The sequence below is a fragment of the Rhyacophila brunnea genome, unplaced genomic scaffold, assembly GCF_057557595.1.
Source record: "Rhyacophila brunnea isolate RB1 unplaced genomic scaffold, BYU_Rbru_1.0 scaffold_2, whole genome shotgun sequence".
NCBI lineage: Eukaryota > Metazoa > Arthropoda > Insecta > Trichoptera > Rhyacophilidae > Rhyacophila > Rhyacophila brunnea.
Window position 1 is genome coordinate 10,429,248 of NW_028232859.1, and position 16,582 is coordinate 10,445,829.

The following is a 16,582-nucleotide window of genomic DNA, read 5'->3' on the forward strand; positions in this document are numbered from 1 at the left end:
AGACATTGCCATTACAACTCCATAACGTGTGCTAAAAATAAATATACCTGTAGTCAACTCTCATTTGGGATATATCTATATGATCTTACATAATATATGTTTCTAAGACTCAATAGGTAATAATTATTTAGGTATATTAATTTAACGGTTTTAGAGTTTTTTTTAACACAATACTTAATACCTTTACATAAGAATTTTCTTTGAATATTTTAACCCCCAAATAGTGAAATTGTAACGTGAGAATTTAAATACCATGACATTTAATTATTGGTTCAGTATTATTTCAAATTTATAAAATACTTCAAATAAACTGTGTACACGGAGATAGGAGAAAAAATATTTTATATTGATTGTAATGATTATTTAATCATTTTATTTTAAAGTTTATATAATTTTTATTAACTACACTTGTGGGTCTGTTCTATAAATACTTATCGACCGTTAAAGTGATAAATATTATCAAACTTAGGGTAGGTTTGTATCAAAATATTAGCACTTATTATAGCAATTACAATAAGTTGGTTGTAATTGTTGCAATAAGTGCTATATTTTAACAACACCTCTCTTGCTGCTGTGATACAAACCTACACCAAGTTTGATGTTATTTATTTAACACTTTATCACTTTAGCGGTCGATAAGTATAGAATAGACCCATTGGGGTCGGTATATTATTTAACTCATATATATCTAGAAATTAAAATAACAACGGCTTTATGACATTTTCTATAATAATATACTCGTTGAAAGATTGTAAATTGGTCCAGTGCTCTATCCGAGAGAACTCCATGGATGTTTTTTTCCCCAAAGAAATCATTTTTATTTAGATTTAAATAGATACTTTATAGTTTTCAAATATGAATGAAATATAATGACTGTCCATTGATAAATTCAGAATTAAATATAACTGGCAGAACTATAAAGCATATTTATTTGACACTGAAGCAATGTAAAAATATATAGGTACCCTCATCTATGACGATGATATATTTACTTTGTTAGTCCCCATAAATACGCAGGTATTTGAATTTATTTAAAAAAAAATATTTTTCTACATGGAAAAGTTCATTAGAAGTTTGCAATCACGAAGTTCATAAGAATGTTGCAAGAAATAATAAATGTGGCCAAACAGTTATTATCCAATAAGTCATAATACGAAGTATCACTAATAACAATAATTTTATTCTAATAGTAATATGGTCATCCGATCCGTTCACATATGAAGTGAACAGCAATACTATGCAGGTTCACAATTAATGTTTAGAAAGCTATATAGGTGTGTATAACAAATATCTGAAAGCCGAACGACTGTCGATATTTTAAAGAGAAGTTTAATTATAAATCCGGCCTCGCATGCATTTCATGAAAAAATGCAATAGTATTCTGAAATGTGGATCAGATTAATTTAAAATCACCTGGGGCTTGCAGTGATATGATATTCTTTTATCGTTCGTTTAATGATTGGATCAGTGTTGCCATCTTTTTCTATGCTGATTATAGTATAAAGGCGTAAAAATTATAGTATTTCTGAAAAATATATAGTACAGGAACATTTTTCGTCTTGAATCCTTTAAAATTATAGTATTTTGGTATACTTGGCATACAATTATAGTATTTTACATTTTTCGCGGAATTAAAATTATAGTATTGTACTATAATTATAGTACGATTAGCATCACTAGATTGGATTAATAATTATGCTGTTATACAGAACCTTTTCCATTATAGACTTAGTCCTAACTAAATAAGTTGAAAAGGGGTTACTAAGACTAATAATTAAATTTACTGTAAGTCATTTAGCATTTATTTGTAGCAAATAATTTTACACTGATATCATTCGGATCTGTCAAAAATCACAAGCATTTCAAAACTTAGGCTTTCCCACCACTGGGGTACACTGTGGCGAATCGAACAAGTATCTCCCTTCTAAGTTGTACTGGGAGTATTATGAAAATAAATTTATATCGCATTGGTTGTCAATGGCGTGCAATAGAACAGTGCTTCCCCCAACATTTTCGTGTCATGGTATTGTATTCAAATAATCACAAAGTTTTAGCGGCACACTGAAGAATACCATCCAGAATAAAGTCGACATTTTTTTAGCGGCGTTGGCAAGTACGTAGCATGCGTACCTAACTTGGCACGCTAAAAATTTTCGATGGCACACCAAAAAACTACCAGAGTTACGAAATTTTTTACCACCTTGGACCCTACATTATGATTTTATTAAACATTGAGATAAAAGTCGCAAATGGAAAAGCATGTCTGATACTTTTATATCTGTTAAAAACTAGCAATCTCGTTGTTGACCATTTTTTCTTCCACGTACTCATGTGAAAGTACTTTTTTTTATATTGAATCATGTAAGTACATTCAAAGACTAGAAATATGTTGACAAAGGAAGATTCAGTAGCATGTATTAATTTGCAATCAACGACATATCAGCCTGATATAAAAAATCTCGCAAATAACATGAAATAAAAAACCTCAAAAAAAATCTTATTAAATGTTTTTATATTTCCTTATTTTCTTGTATTTTGTGTGTTTCATTTTTTATACATTCGATAAACAATATAGTTACCCCAAATTACTTTTTTTTTATATTCAATAAATATGATTTGGATTATAATTATCATGTGTACACCTAAAGAGGAATGGCACGCGCCACGAATTAACAATAAAATCGGTTTATTTTGGCACCCCGATTAGATCTGTTTTGCCATCCCTGCCCTAAAGTGTGTTTTAATATTTTTTATGTAATTTCAATGAACCATAGATAAGAAGAGATATTCTTACTCGCCATATGATGCTCTAATTTAATTAAATAAATACTAATTAGGTCTCGTGAAAACCAGGTTGCAATCGCCGATCGTCCCAACGGAATTTCCGAGAGACTTGGATAGCTTTTTCCTTTTAATCAACATATAAGCACTTCCAGAGGATCTTATTGGCATCCTGCAATTTTCTACATGTGCACAGACTATCTGACGTGAGTTTGGCAGCGAATTCACAATAGAAAATGGTATGGATTCAACAATTCTACGTATTATCAAATAATATTATGTAGAACTTAGACCAGGGGTGGGCAAACTTTTTGGACGGAGGGCCAAATTCAAGAATTCAAAATGAGCGGCGGGCTACAAGTAAAATACTATTTTTAGATATACACTATTTATTATCACGAAAAATAAACATTACAAAAAAATTAATGAGAAGAATGAAACTGTTGTACATTTTTTTAATTCAGGTGTTAATTTTGTAGTTGATATTCTCAAATTCTCAGATATTCGTAAATAGACATAGGAGATATTTGATCGTTAAGAATTTTTATAGAGGTTCATGATCGAAAATGTTTGTTCACATTATATAGGTTGATCCAAAAATAACGAACATTTTTCTTGCATAATCTTTAAGTCGGTCGAATTTGTCTGAATTAAGGGCATTGTAAAATTTGAAGATTTCTTCACGACGATGCAATTCTCTTAAATTAGTGTCACACTGCAGATCAAAAATCTCAAGTTGTAGCTCTGTCGGTACACTATCAATTTCTATTGAAAATGGAGCGTACTATTTATTGCTAAACTTGTCTCAATCTTTCGGAAGTCACCAAATATTTGTGAAAAATCGTCATTCATAGCTTTAATAATTTTACCATATCCTTCAAATTTATATTCTGGTATATTCAGCAACTTCAAAGTTGGAAAGTGGTCCACGTTGTTATTCGATATTTTTTGTCGAAGGAATAACTTGAGTTTTAATTCAAATCCATTCAAACTTTTTTACCATAATATCATGGGCACATATTTTTTTCCCTTGCAACGCGGAGTTAAAAGTATTTAAATGTGTCACGATGTTCAACGCAGAAAATAGTGGTTACATAGTGTGAGACGAGACGCAAGGAAGACGTACTGTGATAATACATTTACGAAACAATAAATTCTTCAAATTTTATTTTATTATCAATATTTTTTTAAAATGATAAAAAAGTTATTCGAAATCAGAAGTACAATTAATGATGGCGGGCCGCAAAAAATACCCGGTGGGCCGCAGTTTGCCCCCCTCTGACTTAGACTATAGATACATCTAGACGCCACCCATTGCATTGCTAAATGAAGTTGCGTGCCGTGCGTTTGGTTTGTGGGCGAGCGAACGCATTCGTATACAAATGTTTGAAACCATAGACCATTTTGCTAGTGCTCGCCCAAAGTTCTCGCACTAGACGCTCGGAATTAAAATATAATTTTCTATGTTTTTACGTTATATAGTATTTTTAAGCGGTCAAAATGCAACCATTAGGTAAAGATATCCATAATTTAAGTTATTTTAAAGAAACCCTAGGTCACTTGATATTAAAATATATAATAATATACAAATAAATTATCACGAATATGTATCAACTTACATATGAAACGTAATACCATCTTCTTGCTTGTCAGTACGGCTACCACAATTTGATACAGTACACACAATTATCTTTTCTACCTAATTAACTAAAAATATTTACCATTAACTTTATATTTAACACAAAAAATAGAAATTTTAGCAACACGCGCTCGCAGGTTGTCGACACTTAGCTATGCAACAAACTAAGATTTGGCGGCGACACCATAGAAAACCATCTCACACATCTGTAAACCTTTTATCTTACTCTAGCGCGTGTCGCAGAGGTTATAAGGGTGCCGAATACTTTCTCACTTGCACTTTTATGCATCGTTTTTGTTCAGGCCTTGATGTAGAATTATTTTTAAATATTGACCAATTATTATTAAAGTGTAATATTTGTCTCAATTAGCAGTTCGTTTTTTTCTAATACATTATTATATTTCTGCACTTGGGTCTTTCATTCAAGCCCACCGAAATTGATAAGTAGTTTTCGTAGAAATTTCGTGTATGGTACGGAATTATATATATATATATATAATAATAATATTTAATTATATAGCTGAAAAAACAGGACGAAATAAATAATGTTCAGTTTCAATAGCATTATCGTGTCAATTTGTTTGAATTGGCCTTAGGCTAAAACCATAGTAACATGACTCTTGGTGAGAAGCAAATTGAACTTCTACACACGCTATCAATGTCTCATCCCAATACTAAGTATATTTCTACGTAAAGGTGAAAACAAGTATATATTATATAGCCTGAGGCATGAATGTTTCACATTCTAAAAATAGTATCTAAATGCCAATTATTCTCACACAATCACTAGGTAAATTAATGTACCTAACTAGGAAACTTAACACAACATTAAATTTTGGCGAATGATATAAAATATTACTTCTAGTCAGAGGCAAAGAATAGACATTTAATTTTTTAATGTTTATCTCGACTTGACACAGTTTCTTTGGATGATAAATATAATAAAATTGCTATAAATAGCACAGGTCAATTTATTATTGTGTTTCTTAGTAATGCAATTACATCTTGAGAAACTAAAAATACTGTAAAATTTCTATAATAAATAAGTTTCTATATAAACATAACTGGTATAGGACATAGGGTATTTCTAATAAAATCTGAACAAATTCAGTAAAATGTGCCGTGTGTTGGATATTTCTTTGAGCAGAATTCACATTCAAATACCTAGAAGTACACTTTACGTCCATTAATGCTTTAATATTATTTAAAGAAATAATAACGTTTCGGTGAAATTTTTATTAGAATTTCCAATTCACTCGTAATTTTTTGACAATTTGCAAAAACATTCTACATGTATTTTATGATGGTTTCAAGTCTGATGTACGAAAATGTTTGAGCCAATTTCCTGTTTTACCCCTCTAAAAATCCCAAACCATTATGTCTCCTGGGTATACTATCACTAGTGCCAATCTGATAACATCTAACAATTAAACCAATAAACACAGACCTACAAGGTGACCACGCGCATGTAAAGACCGTGCGCTTCAAGGCCACGAAATGAAGTGACGATGTAGCAGTGATAGTGTATGCGTGAGCGATTTGGGAACCAAGAGTGTGAAACTTCCTGTTCACCATCAGCCCAAGGTTAGTGCCCGGAGTTATCCAGTCTACCATACCCATCCATACTACCAAATTACAGTCTACAAAAATATCGCCAAAGACTTTACTCTCAATTTCGAATTGTTCCAAATTCGAATACAATAATGATTATAATCTTAATTCGTAAAATATATTTTAATTCGTGAAATGAGAGTGCTACATTATAAAGACGTATAAAATGTTCTATAAAGTCTATCAGTTTCAATGCCAGTTTCATTTAGCATTTCAGTTAAGATACCCAAATTTATTATTTTTTTACGTTTGCAGGGCATGTAAATTATATTCATTTTACAATTATGAATAATTTGACTTTACAACCAGTTAAATGAGTAAACTGGTAAATTTTCTGTTAACTATATTCGTGAATGATGTAAGAAATATACAGTAAACAAAACGCGTATTATTTGGGGTTAATTTCCCGTCAAATCTACAAAGAGCCTACAATATGTAATGGAGGAAAGGAGAAAATAAGAATCCACGCTAATAATACATATACCCAAAAAGGGCATTGTACATATAATAGTTTGTTGTCCTATAAAAGTATAGCTAACTAATGAATACATAAATTGTAATTATATAAAGGTTGCTAAATATTATAATTATTATAACATCAGTATATCTTATATGCTTACGAAACGTTCTCATATACCGGGGTTTATAATAATAAACTAATATTTTGAATATTCAGCATCCATGACATGAATATTGTAATCGTTGTGAATTAATATGACATGAAATAATACGTGCAAACTTAAATACGTTTAAATTTATAATCCTTGGCGTAAAGTGTAGCAGCAATAACATGATACGAAGACATGTTTAAAACAAAGTCCATGGGATTAATACACGCCACATTTTTGGGCCATAGTTGAAGCTTTTCTCGTGAATAATACAAATATGTTTAATTTAACTTAATTGACAAGATAATTAATACCATGTTTGTTAATTTACGCCAATTTGTAATAAGATTATGTTATCGTCTTTCTTATTAATTAGCGTAACATGTTATATTGTTACAAATTCTCTGACCGACAAGCAACCACAAAGCGCGAAATTATGTCCATGTCGCGAACTATCACGTGACGTCACAGTAAGCTGCCGCTACGGGAAAAAAGTGTGTAATGTCGTTTTGCTTGGTGTTTAAAATGTTATCAGACTGATACTCCCGTAGCACATTTTGAACCTTTAAACGACATTGTCAGTTGGGAAAATCTGCTGAAATCTCCAAAACAACACTGAGATCACCTCACGTTGAACTGCACTTCATCGACACCCTGCATGAACGTTTTTATCATATTCCATATGTCTACACATTTTCGAATCATGTCAAAACCACTTTTTTTTTGTTTTTAATGGTTGGCACTATGTATTGTATATAAGAATATGCTCTGTGGATTTTCTATTAAATTATTATCTATGTCTGCTGTTTATGCCTATTATCTATGGTCCTGCAGGTTGAGTTCTGTTCAAAATATTATTTATGGATATAATATTGGAAGTAATTTTAACGTAGGCACACGTCGAAACTGTTAAAATTAATTGAAATAAGCATGAACAATTAATAATAATTCAAAATACTCATTGGAGTTGGCACTCTCTATAATTAAATTTAGAGAAGTGGTGATCGTCCAAAATATTCTGCAAAATGACGAAACCATAGATTAAATTTGTCGCAAAAACAGCGTGACAGTGACGTGACATGCATCTCAATTTGATCACAACTTTATTTTTCATATCAGTTTACCGCCACATGACAATAATTTCAGCTTTATCGAGCTTGAACTGTGATATATTATAACGCGTTTCAATTGTATACAAAATGGTGACTAAAATGTTGAAGTCTTGACGTGCTTTCTCATTTTATCATAACGATACGTCGGTATCTCTTCAGATACGCAATCATTTGTTTATTATTTTTGTAAGTTCTCTTATAATTTTCTTCACATTCTCGTATTAGCAATCATTCAGATATCCTTTGTACCGCGGTACGGACCTTACTTACGATCGCGTAGATCAGGTTTTCTCAAACTATGTTCCACGGAACACCAGTGTTCCGCCGAACCCGAATAGTTATTCCGCGACAATTTGGAAAGGTTTTATACACTTTTACAATATTTTATGACAACTAGTAAGAACGATTCCTGGGTTCGGAATCCATTTTCCATGTAGTATCACCAGTAGGCTTAAGCGCAAGTGACTATGAAAATCTTATTGATTTAATTAGTGACTCTGATTTGAAGATCAGCCTTTAAATGATTTCTGGGCGAGTTTGTCAGAAAAGTACCCCATTTTTTCAAAACAAGCTATTATTGTTTTCATGACCCGCACAAGGGGGGGGGGGGGCTGACAGGGCTTTAGCCTGGGGGCACGGGCTCTGGGTGTGCCCGGCGTGATGGGTTGATCAGATAAGTAAGATAAACACACAACACAAATTTGCTTTAATAGTTAAAAAAGTACAATACAAAGTAAAATACTATACTTCATGACTATTAACATTTGTTAATTATAAATTTTATAATTGAACGATGTAATTTTTGATTATTGCGTATTGATACTCGACAACTCCATGCTGAAAGTAAATGTATTAAAAATAGAAAAAAATAGTTAATAATACACTGAATAAGGGCCTTTAATTTGAGCTGTAACAAAATTTGAAAAATGTTAATGTGATGTGTCACACTACCTTTAATATTAGAGATAGGTAGTGGGTTTGCCAAAGATCCTAGCCTGAGGGCCCACTTCAGGATGTGGGGGGCATGATTGTTTTACTTCCGTTTTCTACTACCTATTTATCCGAAGTGGGATTTTCTATTTATGCTGCAACGAAGTCAAAGTGCAGGAACAGGCTCGACGCCACACCAGATATTAGAATGCAACTTACCAATATTGTGCCTGATATCAAGAAGAAATGCAATTCAAGGACTCAAAATTATCAGTCATTATTATTTTTTTAAATTTTAACTAGTAGGAATCAATATAAAAAATAAGCTAAGTGTTCCGTTAAAATTTTCGAGTTTGCGAACTGTTCCATTGTAGAAAAAGTTTGGGAAACCCTGGCGTAGATAAATGAATAATTTTGTCGTAAACTGTTTAGCGCGATAATTATTTGTAGGATAAATACCATGTTTTCACTTTATAATAATCCGAATTCAAGAAGTGTGTCTACTGTCTTAGTAAAACCGTACGTCACCCCACTTTTAACTCCAAACAAGCGCTTTATGTTATTAAAAAAAGGTGTTCAACCTTGCTGGGTTACATTAATTAAATAGGAATTTTCTTAGGGAAGCGCACAATTTCTTTTTGGCTCCTCCAGTATTTTTTTCTCGTCCAGAATCAAAATCAAAAACTTATTTAACTCTTCATTAATTATAATCTTTAGTGCGATCTACTTTTTTACCTTAAATTGGACACGCTTGCGTTAAATTTTCTATTTACCCTTTTTTCGGATCAGATTTTTCACCGAAAAAAAATGTGTCTGGAGACCGAAAGAATTTTTCACTTTTAAAATCTTTTTAAAATCCTGGGACGTGAAATGTTGTCTTGCTTGAGGTTCTACAATAATTATTCTTTCACTTGCCAGTAGAATTTCCGCGGCAGAGCCTCAAAGTAAGGGAGATTTGCAAATACCGGTAGCAAAGCCACCACGGTAGTTTTTTTTGCATTAAAATAGGAATACAAGATTGTGCAAAGATAGCGGAAATGCTCGATTTTGTTGCCTGCGGTGATATTGCAATTATAATTAGGTGCAGTATTTCTATACCTATTACATTCAATTCCATGTGCAGAAATTACTAACATAAGCATTGAATAAATAAATGCATATGAATCTATAATGTATAATAATTAAATTCGACATAATATTCACTTTATAAAAGCAGTCATTAAAAAACAATCGCTATAAATACCCGTGAAAAGATACTGTATGACGTAGGCATACAAAAATAAATATATAAATACCCGTGAAAAGATACTGTATGACGTAGGCATACAAAAATAAATAAATAAACTAGATAGATCAATAATCACGTACAACACTAAGTCATGCATACGTAGGTTATGTAAGCAAAACAACATACTTCAAACCGGAACCCGTGCCACCATTTTGTTTTTACGCTGCCAATAGAAGAACAAAAATAATGAACTTTTCACAAATATAACCACGCGTACAACGTTTTTATTCGAATATCGAACTTCGTTCTATTTTTTCAAAAACGGAATGCGTATAATACTCATTTTACCTAGAGTTCTTTTATTCTTTTATATATATTTGTAGCCAGGGTAATCTAATCTATGTAATGATCGTTTATTTTGAATGAATCAATTAGCCATCATTATGTACAGACATATTCAAGAATGGCAATTTTAAAGGTTTTTTAGAAACTCTCCTAATATAAAACCGGTGATAATTTACGTCTAAGACAATGGAATGCTTCCAATTCTAAGGACCCAGACGGAATTCGATTATTGAAAAGAAATTTGTATGTGCATAATCTGGCATAATATGGAAAATGCCGAAACCACGTGGGCCAGATGTTGTACTTATTTACCCTTTGTAATATCGCGCGGGAAAGTCGATTTAGATTCCGTAAAACCTTTAAAAGGTTTAAAAAAGCTTTTTAGTTAGATAACGACGCTGCGGTGCGATTCAATCAGAGTAAGCGGCTTTCGGTATTTAAACATATTTTCATTAAAATATATTTTCTAGGAACAGTGTATTATGCAAATGACAAAATGATAACATTATTATATAAAATAAAACGAGATAATATTATAAAGTAGGTACTTCATCCAAAGTGTTTAATAACAATTAGGAGAAATTATATCGGGTTATAGGAGATTTACCAACACGAGAAAAAAGGTCCTGGGCGATATTAAAAATAAATAAAAGTTTTAATAAAATATGTACCTACCTTTTTATTTTGTTTTTCATCAACAATGACTAGTCAATACTCTAAGGGAGTGATTGACAACTTTTTTATCAGTAGGGCTCAATTTATTCATTTAAGCGTGTCTTCTGAATATAGATATAATATTATTATTAATATCACCAACATCATCCAATTCTAGTGCATATGCTGCAATGCATGCGTCGCCAACGTTATTATTGATGCAGGGCTCGAAATGGACCGGAGCTCACCGGAGTACCGTTCCGGTTCATACAATCTCCAAAGTTATCGCTCCGTCTCGTGGAATAAAATATTTCACCGTCTGAGCTAGATAGGCCATATAACAAAAAAATTGAACACACTTATTTTTATAAAATAGACATAACATTGGATAACTATGTTAATATTTTCGTAAACTTATCGAGGGCTCCGGATCGTAAAATTTTCCATTTCTAGCCCTGTAATTGATGCCGTCTAACCACCGCACTGGGTTACATGTGAATTGGACTATTATATTTCGCCATATCACTGTTCACCGTGAGCTATAATAAAGTAAAGAGATGGAAGTATAGCATTAAGATGAAAAAAGTTATTCGTTGAGTATTGCAGATGGTAATGTTCCAATTTTATTAGATTCAAAATAAAAACTTTAATTTGATATTGATTTGTATGAAATATCTGATAATAATGTTGTTATTACATGTCAGGGAATACTAGGTATAAGTAGGTATGTATATTATATATTATTTAGTTGATACTGATGCAATTATCTATAATGGTGCTGTATTTGCGATGTGTTTATTAATCTTTAAGATGAAAAATATAATTTAAATATTGATTATTTAACTTATTCTGAGATAATTCAATGAAGCTGTCACACGTTTTTGTGATAGAGCTGAATTAAATTTACTCCTTTATTATGCAACAAGAAGCTAAAATATATAAGAAATATATTCAAATAATGTGTTATTCAATGTTTTTTTAGTTGACCCATTTCATATCGCATGGGTTCTGCAGTACGAACATATCAACATTTGACCAACATGTCTACCAATCTAAATTTTCGCCGTATTACGAATTAGAGATAGCCGCCGATAACCGTTTAATGTATAGCATTTCTTCCGTGTTAATTTGTAACAATGCAAATATCGGAAGTGAAACCCGTTAAGGCTATACCTCAGTTGAGGCATGGTCTAAAAAGATCGTGGCTAGGCGATGCGCGGATTGTGCAAATGACGCGTGCCAAACGAAATATAATTTGTCATATAAATCCAACATGCGTCCATTTAATGTCCTGTTTATTCTTCTATTAGTAACAATAATAATATATTCATTGACATGTTTTCTTTTTCAAGTAATTGGGTAGCGTTTTTAGTCATCTTTACACGATTTAAGAATTAATACCCCCGTCGCCATCATGAAACAAATTGACGTGTTCACAGCTCGACATTCGCTCTCCAATTGCCAGCGAGTCCAAAATTTCGTCGTAGCTATAGTTGAAAATTATTTGCCGTTTCACTGAAGTACCGTCTTAAGAATAGACCTGCAGAACTCACTTCTCGTAAGAGAATCTTTTTGTGCCTTTAGGAGGATAATAAACGCCGTGGAATAACCTTGGCAATGGGTTTTGGCCGATATCGGCAAAATTTAACACTTCAATAGGCCGAAGATATCCTCAAAATGATAAAATTGTACGTACAGGTTGGATGAATCTCGAGGTCGTTAGCCTTTGGTTAGCTTACATAACTTACATTACCTACGTTTTTATTTACTAGCGTGGCATCTTTATAGGAAGTCTATAAGAAAGTATTAAACTTACGAATATAAAACCTTCTTCTATCTATGGAACTTTTATGTAAGTGATGCTAAAAAGAAACTTTACAAAATTTAACGATTGAATTTATTCTAATTTATTTTGCATTTACGTTTTTTATGAGAAGATTTATGCTTGTAACATTGACGTATAATTAATTATATGGACGAGGTATGTGAAAAATAAGATTACTACAAATTTTAGTTTTCCCTAAATCAGTCCAACTGTTTTAGTTCTTTCGTAATAAATAAATAAATGCAGATGAACTTGTATCTGCATTGTAAATAAGTATCAATATCCAAATTGTTTTGATTTTTATACGCCAATAGTATTTTTTAATAAACTATTTCTTTCAACGAATAATTCACAAAATTTAAGAATATACCATTATAATTATTGAACATACATAATTTTGAAAAACACTTTTGAAAAAATATATTATAACCAATATAAAAAATCTTTTTGAAAAAAGTAAGACACCCGGCAGGAATCGAACCTGCATCTCTTGGGTTTACGCCCCGTACGCATTGCCCACTATGCTACTAGGTGAGATACTAATTATGACAAATTTTAACTATGGCCTTTATAATACTTGCTCATCAACGCTCTTCCAAATCAAGCTACTATTGTCAATCGGTTTTTGTTTATTAAATATAAGTAGTTACCTACTACTTTAATTACTAACCGACATCACGGATCTCTCCAATATTTTATGTTGTAACTTACTCGAAGTTGCTAATAATTTTTAATTAACAAAGTATTTCTTTTATTCAACGAATAATTCACAAGATTTAATAATGTACCATTCCAATTATTGTACATATATAATTTTGAAAAACACTTCTGAGAAAATATATTATAACCAATAGAAAAATCTTTTTGAAAAAAGTAAGACACCCGGCAGGATTCGAACCTGCATCTCATGGGTTTACGCCCCGCACGCACTGCCCTCTATGATTACTAGACTAGATGACATACTAATTACGACAAATTTTAACTACATATTGGCTTTTTAATATATGCTCATCAGCGCTCTTCCAAATCAAGCTACTATTGGCAATCGGTTTTTGTTTATTAAATCAAAGTAGCTACCTACTACTTTAATTAATAACCGACGTCACGGATCTCTACAATATTTTATGTTGTAACTTACTCGAATTTGCTTATAATTTTTAACTGACTATTTCTTTTATTCAACGAATAATTCACAAGATTTAAGAATGTACCATTCTAATTATTGAACATACATAATTTTGAAAAACACTTCTGAGAAAATATATTATAACCAATAGAAAAAATCTTTTTGAAAAAAGTAATACACCCGGCAGGATTCGAAGCTGAATCTCTTGGGTTTACGCCCCGTGTAGTATGGTATACAATGCGCAGCAGTTCACTTGTGTGCTACACCATTTTTGTCTAGGATAAGTATCGTTGTCAGTATGCGCATCTCTGCTCTGGATTGGATACGTAGACTGTCTAAGTACAGTCTTGACTCTTGACTAGAGTTTACGCTTGGCCTTAGAGCGGCATCTACATTCCTACACCTAAAATATACTTCAATGCATACATTGAACGTGGAAGAACAAGCGATGATAAATATACGATACGATAATAAACAACCGCCAAAGTATCAAATAATATAAATACATCATTACGAATTATTTTTTTCCATGATTTCCCAGGACTTTCAAAATATATTTCTTAGTAATCATTAAAAAATAAGATGTTTTCTGTATATAATAAAATTATATACCGTATTCTAACTTTGAACTCAGATGGTTATTGGAAAACTTTATTATAGTAACAATGTATGAATAATAAATTCGTAAAATAACAATACCGTATTTGTATTATTAACTCAGTTGTAACCCCGTGGTAAGTTTATAACAATCGATGCTTTAAATCAGCGTTTCCAAACTGTATTTCAAGTAACGTAGCCAAGTGATATACGGTTTAATGGAGATGGTAGCAAATAACTATGGTGTTATATTATAATATTTGTTTATCGTAAAAAACACACGCCATGCAAGTATTATTAACAACTTATAGTTACTATAAGGCCGAGAATCAAAGCCATCAAAAATCAAAATCAACTTATCAGTTAGAAGATGCATGTATGTGTCTTGGAAAAAAATATGTTAATGTTATCGAGCCAGGTTTTGACATAAATATAACCTGCTGATGGCAATGACGGAAACTTCGACCGAAAGCGACAAGCATGCCGCGTCGCTATTTATGTCATTGCAAGCAATAATGATTTTTTTAACGAATAGAATTCTGTGTGTGTCAGTGAATTAAATTAATTTGCAGTCCCGTACGGCGAGAGAAGGTCTCTTTGCATCTCGGTTCGAGAGAAATAGTAATCCAAACTATGACGTTACATGTAAGTTGTACTATGCAGTTCATCGTGGGACACTTATTCGTATGCCGCAGTACGTGAAACATGAGTTCGTATATCATTTTATCAAACGACGAGTTCTTCGTTGAACATTTCACTGTGGAATACATTTGTACGTATCTTACAAAATGCGGCGATACTTTGCAAATAGTACTGTTCCAATTAGATTAACCCTAACCTAACCTAACCTAGTAAAGACATCTCATAACATTTGCCACATGTTGTAGCATACGTACAAATATACTCCACGGTGAAATTTTCAACGAAGAACTCGTCATTTTATTAAATGTTACACGAACTCATGTTTCACGTACTGCGGCGCAAGAATAAGTGTCCTGCGGTGAACTGTTTACGTACAAATTTCCCGATACGAAACTCTATGAATCCACCAATGTTTGGTGTATGCTATTCACAATCAAAGTCTTCGTTCAAAACCGTAAAACCGAAACCGTTTGTTATGCCATGTGTATGCCATAAAATGTATGTAGACGTGGTGGATCGTAGAGTATACGTTATATAACTTTGCACTTTTGTGCACTCTGCTATACTGATATGCCTCTTTGCCTGATTACCTCGCATAAAATTAGATCAAATGATATTCACTTGTATTATGTAATATATTATGTAGTAATAAAAACTCGGTGCTTTGCGGGCCCCCTTAGTTGATGGTTACTTAAACCCTGACGGCTAAAATTATTAAGCACGGAACATGCTTTGCCTACTGATTCTCTGAATACTGGTTGTCCAAATTCGAAAGAAAATTTATTCGTCAAAGTAACCGAATCCAAAGGATTCAAACAATTTTACTTTTCTGAAAATTATGCAATTACAATAATAATACTAAAGTAATAATAACAGACGAACAATACGTCGCACATAATGTAGGTTATTGAACATAAAATGGAAATAATCGGCGCGCGTAAATAATCGGGGCGAGGCGCAGGCAGGCTGCGTGTCTATAGTTATTCTAGGTCTATTGTTCGTAACGCTTTTACGTCGGAGATCATGAGTAAAACATGTTTCATGTTAATAAATAGATAGATAATATATATCAAAAAAATATTTCCAGAATAATATATTACATCATTTTCATCCTAGAGCCGGAGTGCAAAGTTATAAAGCATATACTCTACAGGGAAAGCTTATTATGTGTATTAATTTGGACGTGAATGTCAATTAAACGCACAAGGGCGCTTATTTACCTACTAGGGAACAGCAACAATAATTGAAAGTGCGTTACATTCTAGCGTAGTTGCAAAAAAGTATTTACACGTATATAAATGAATATAGTATTTCATTTTTTTAGTATTTATCGCATAAACGTGTAGCGGTCAATGACTTCGGGCCTTGTCAGAATTATTTCGACAGTGTATGAATTAGCAAGTCATTTAAATTATCGCACAATCGTCAAATCTACACTCAGCATGCTCGTGACATTATTCGATGGGATCAAAACGTGCAATAAT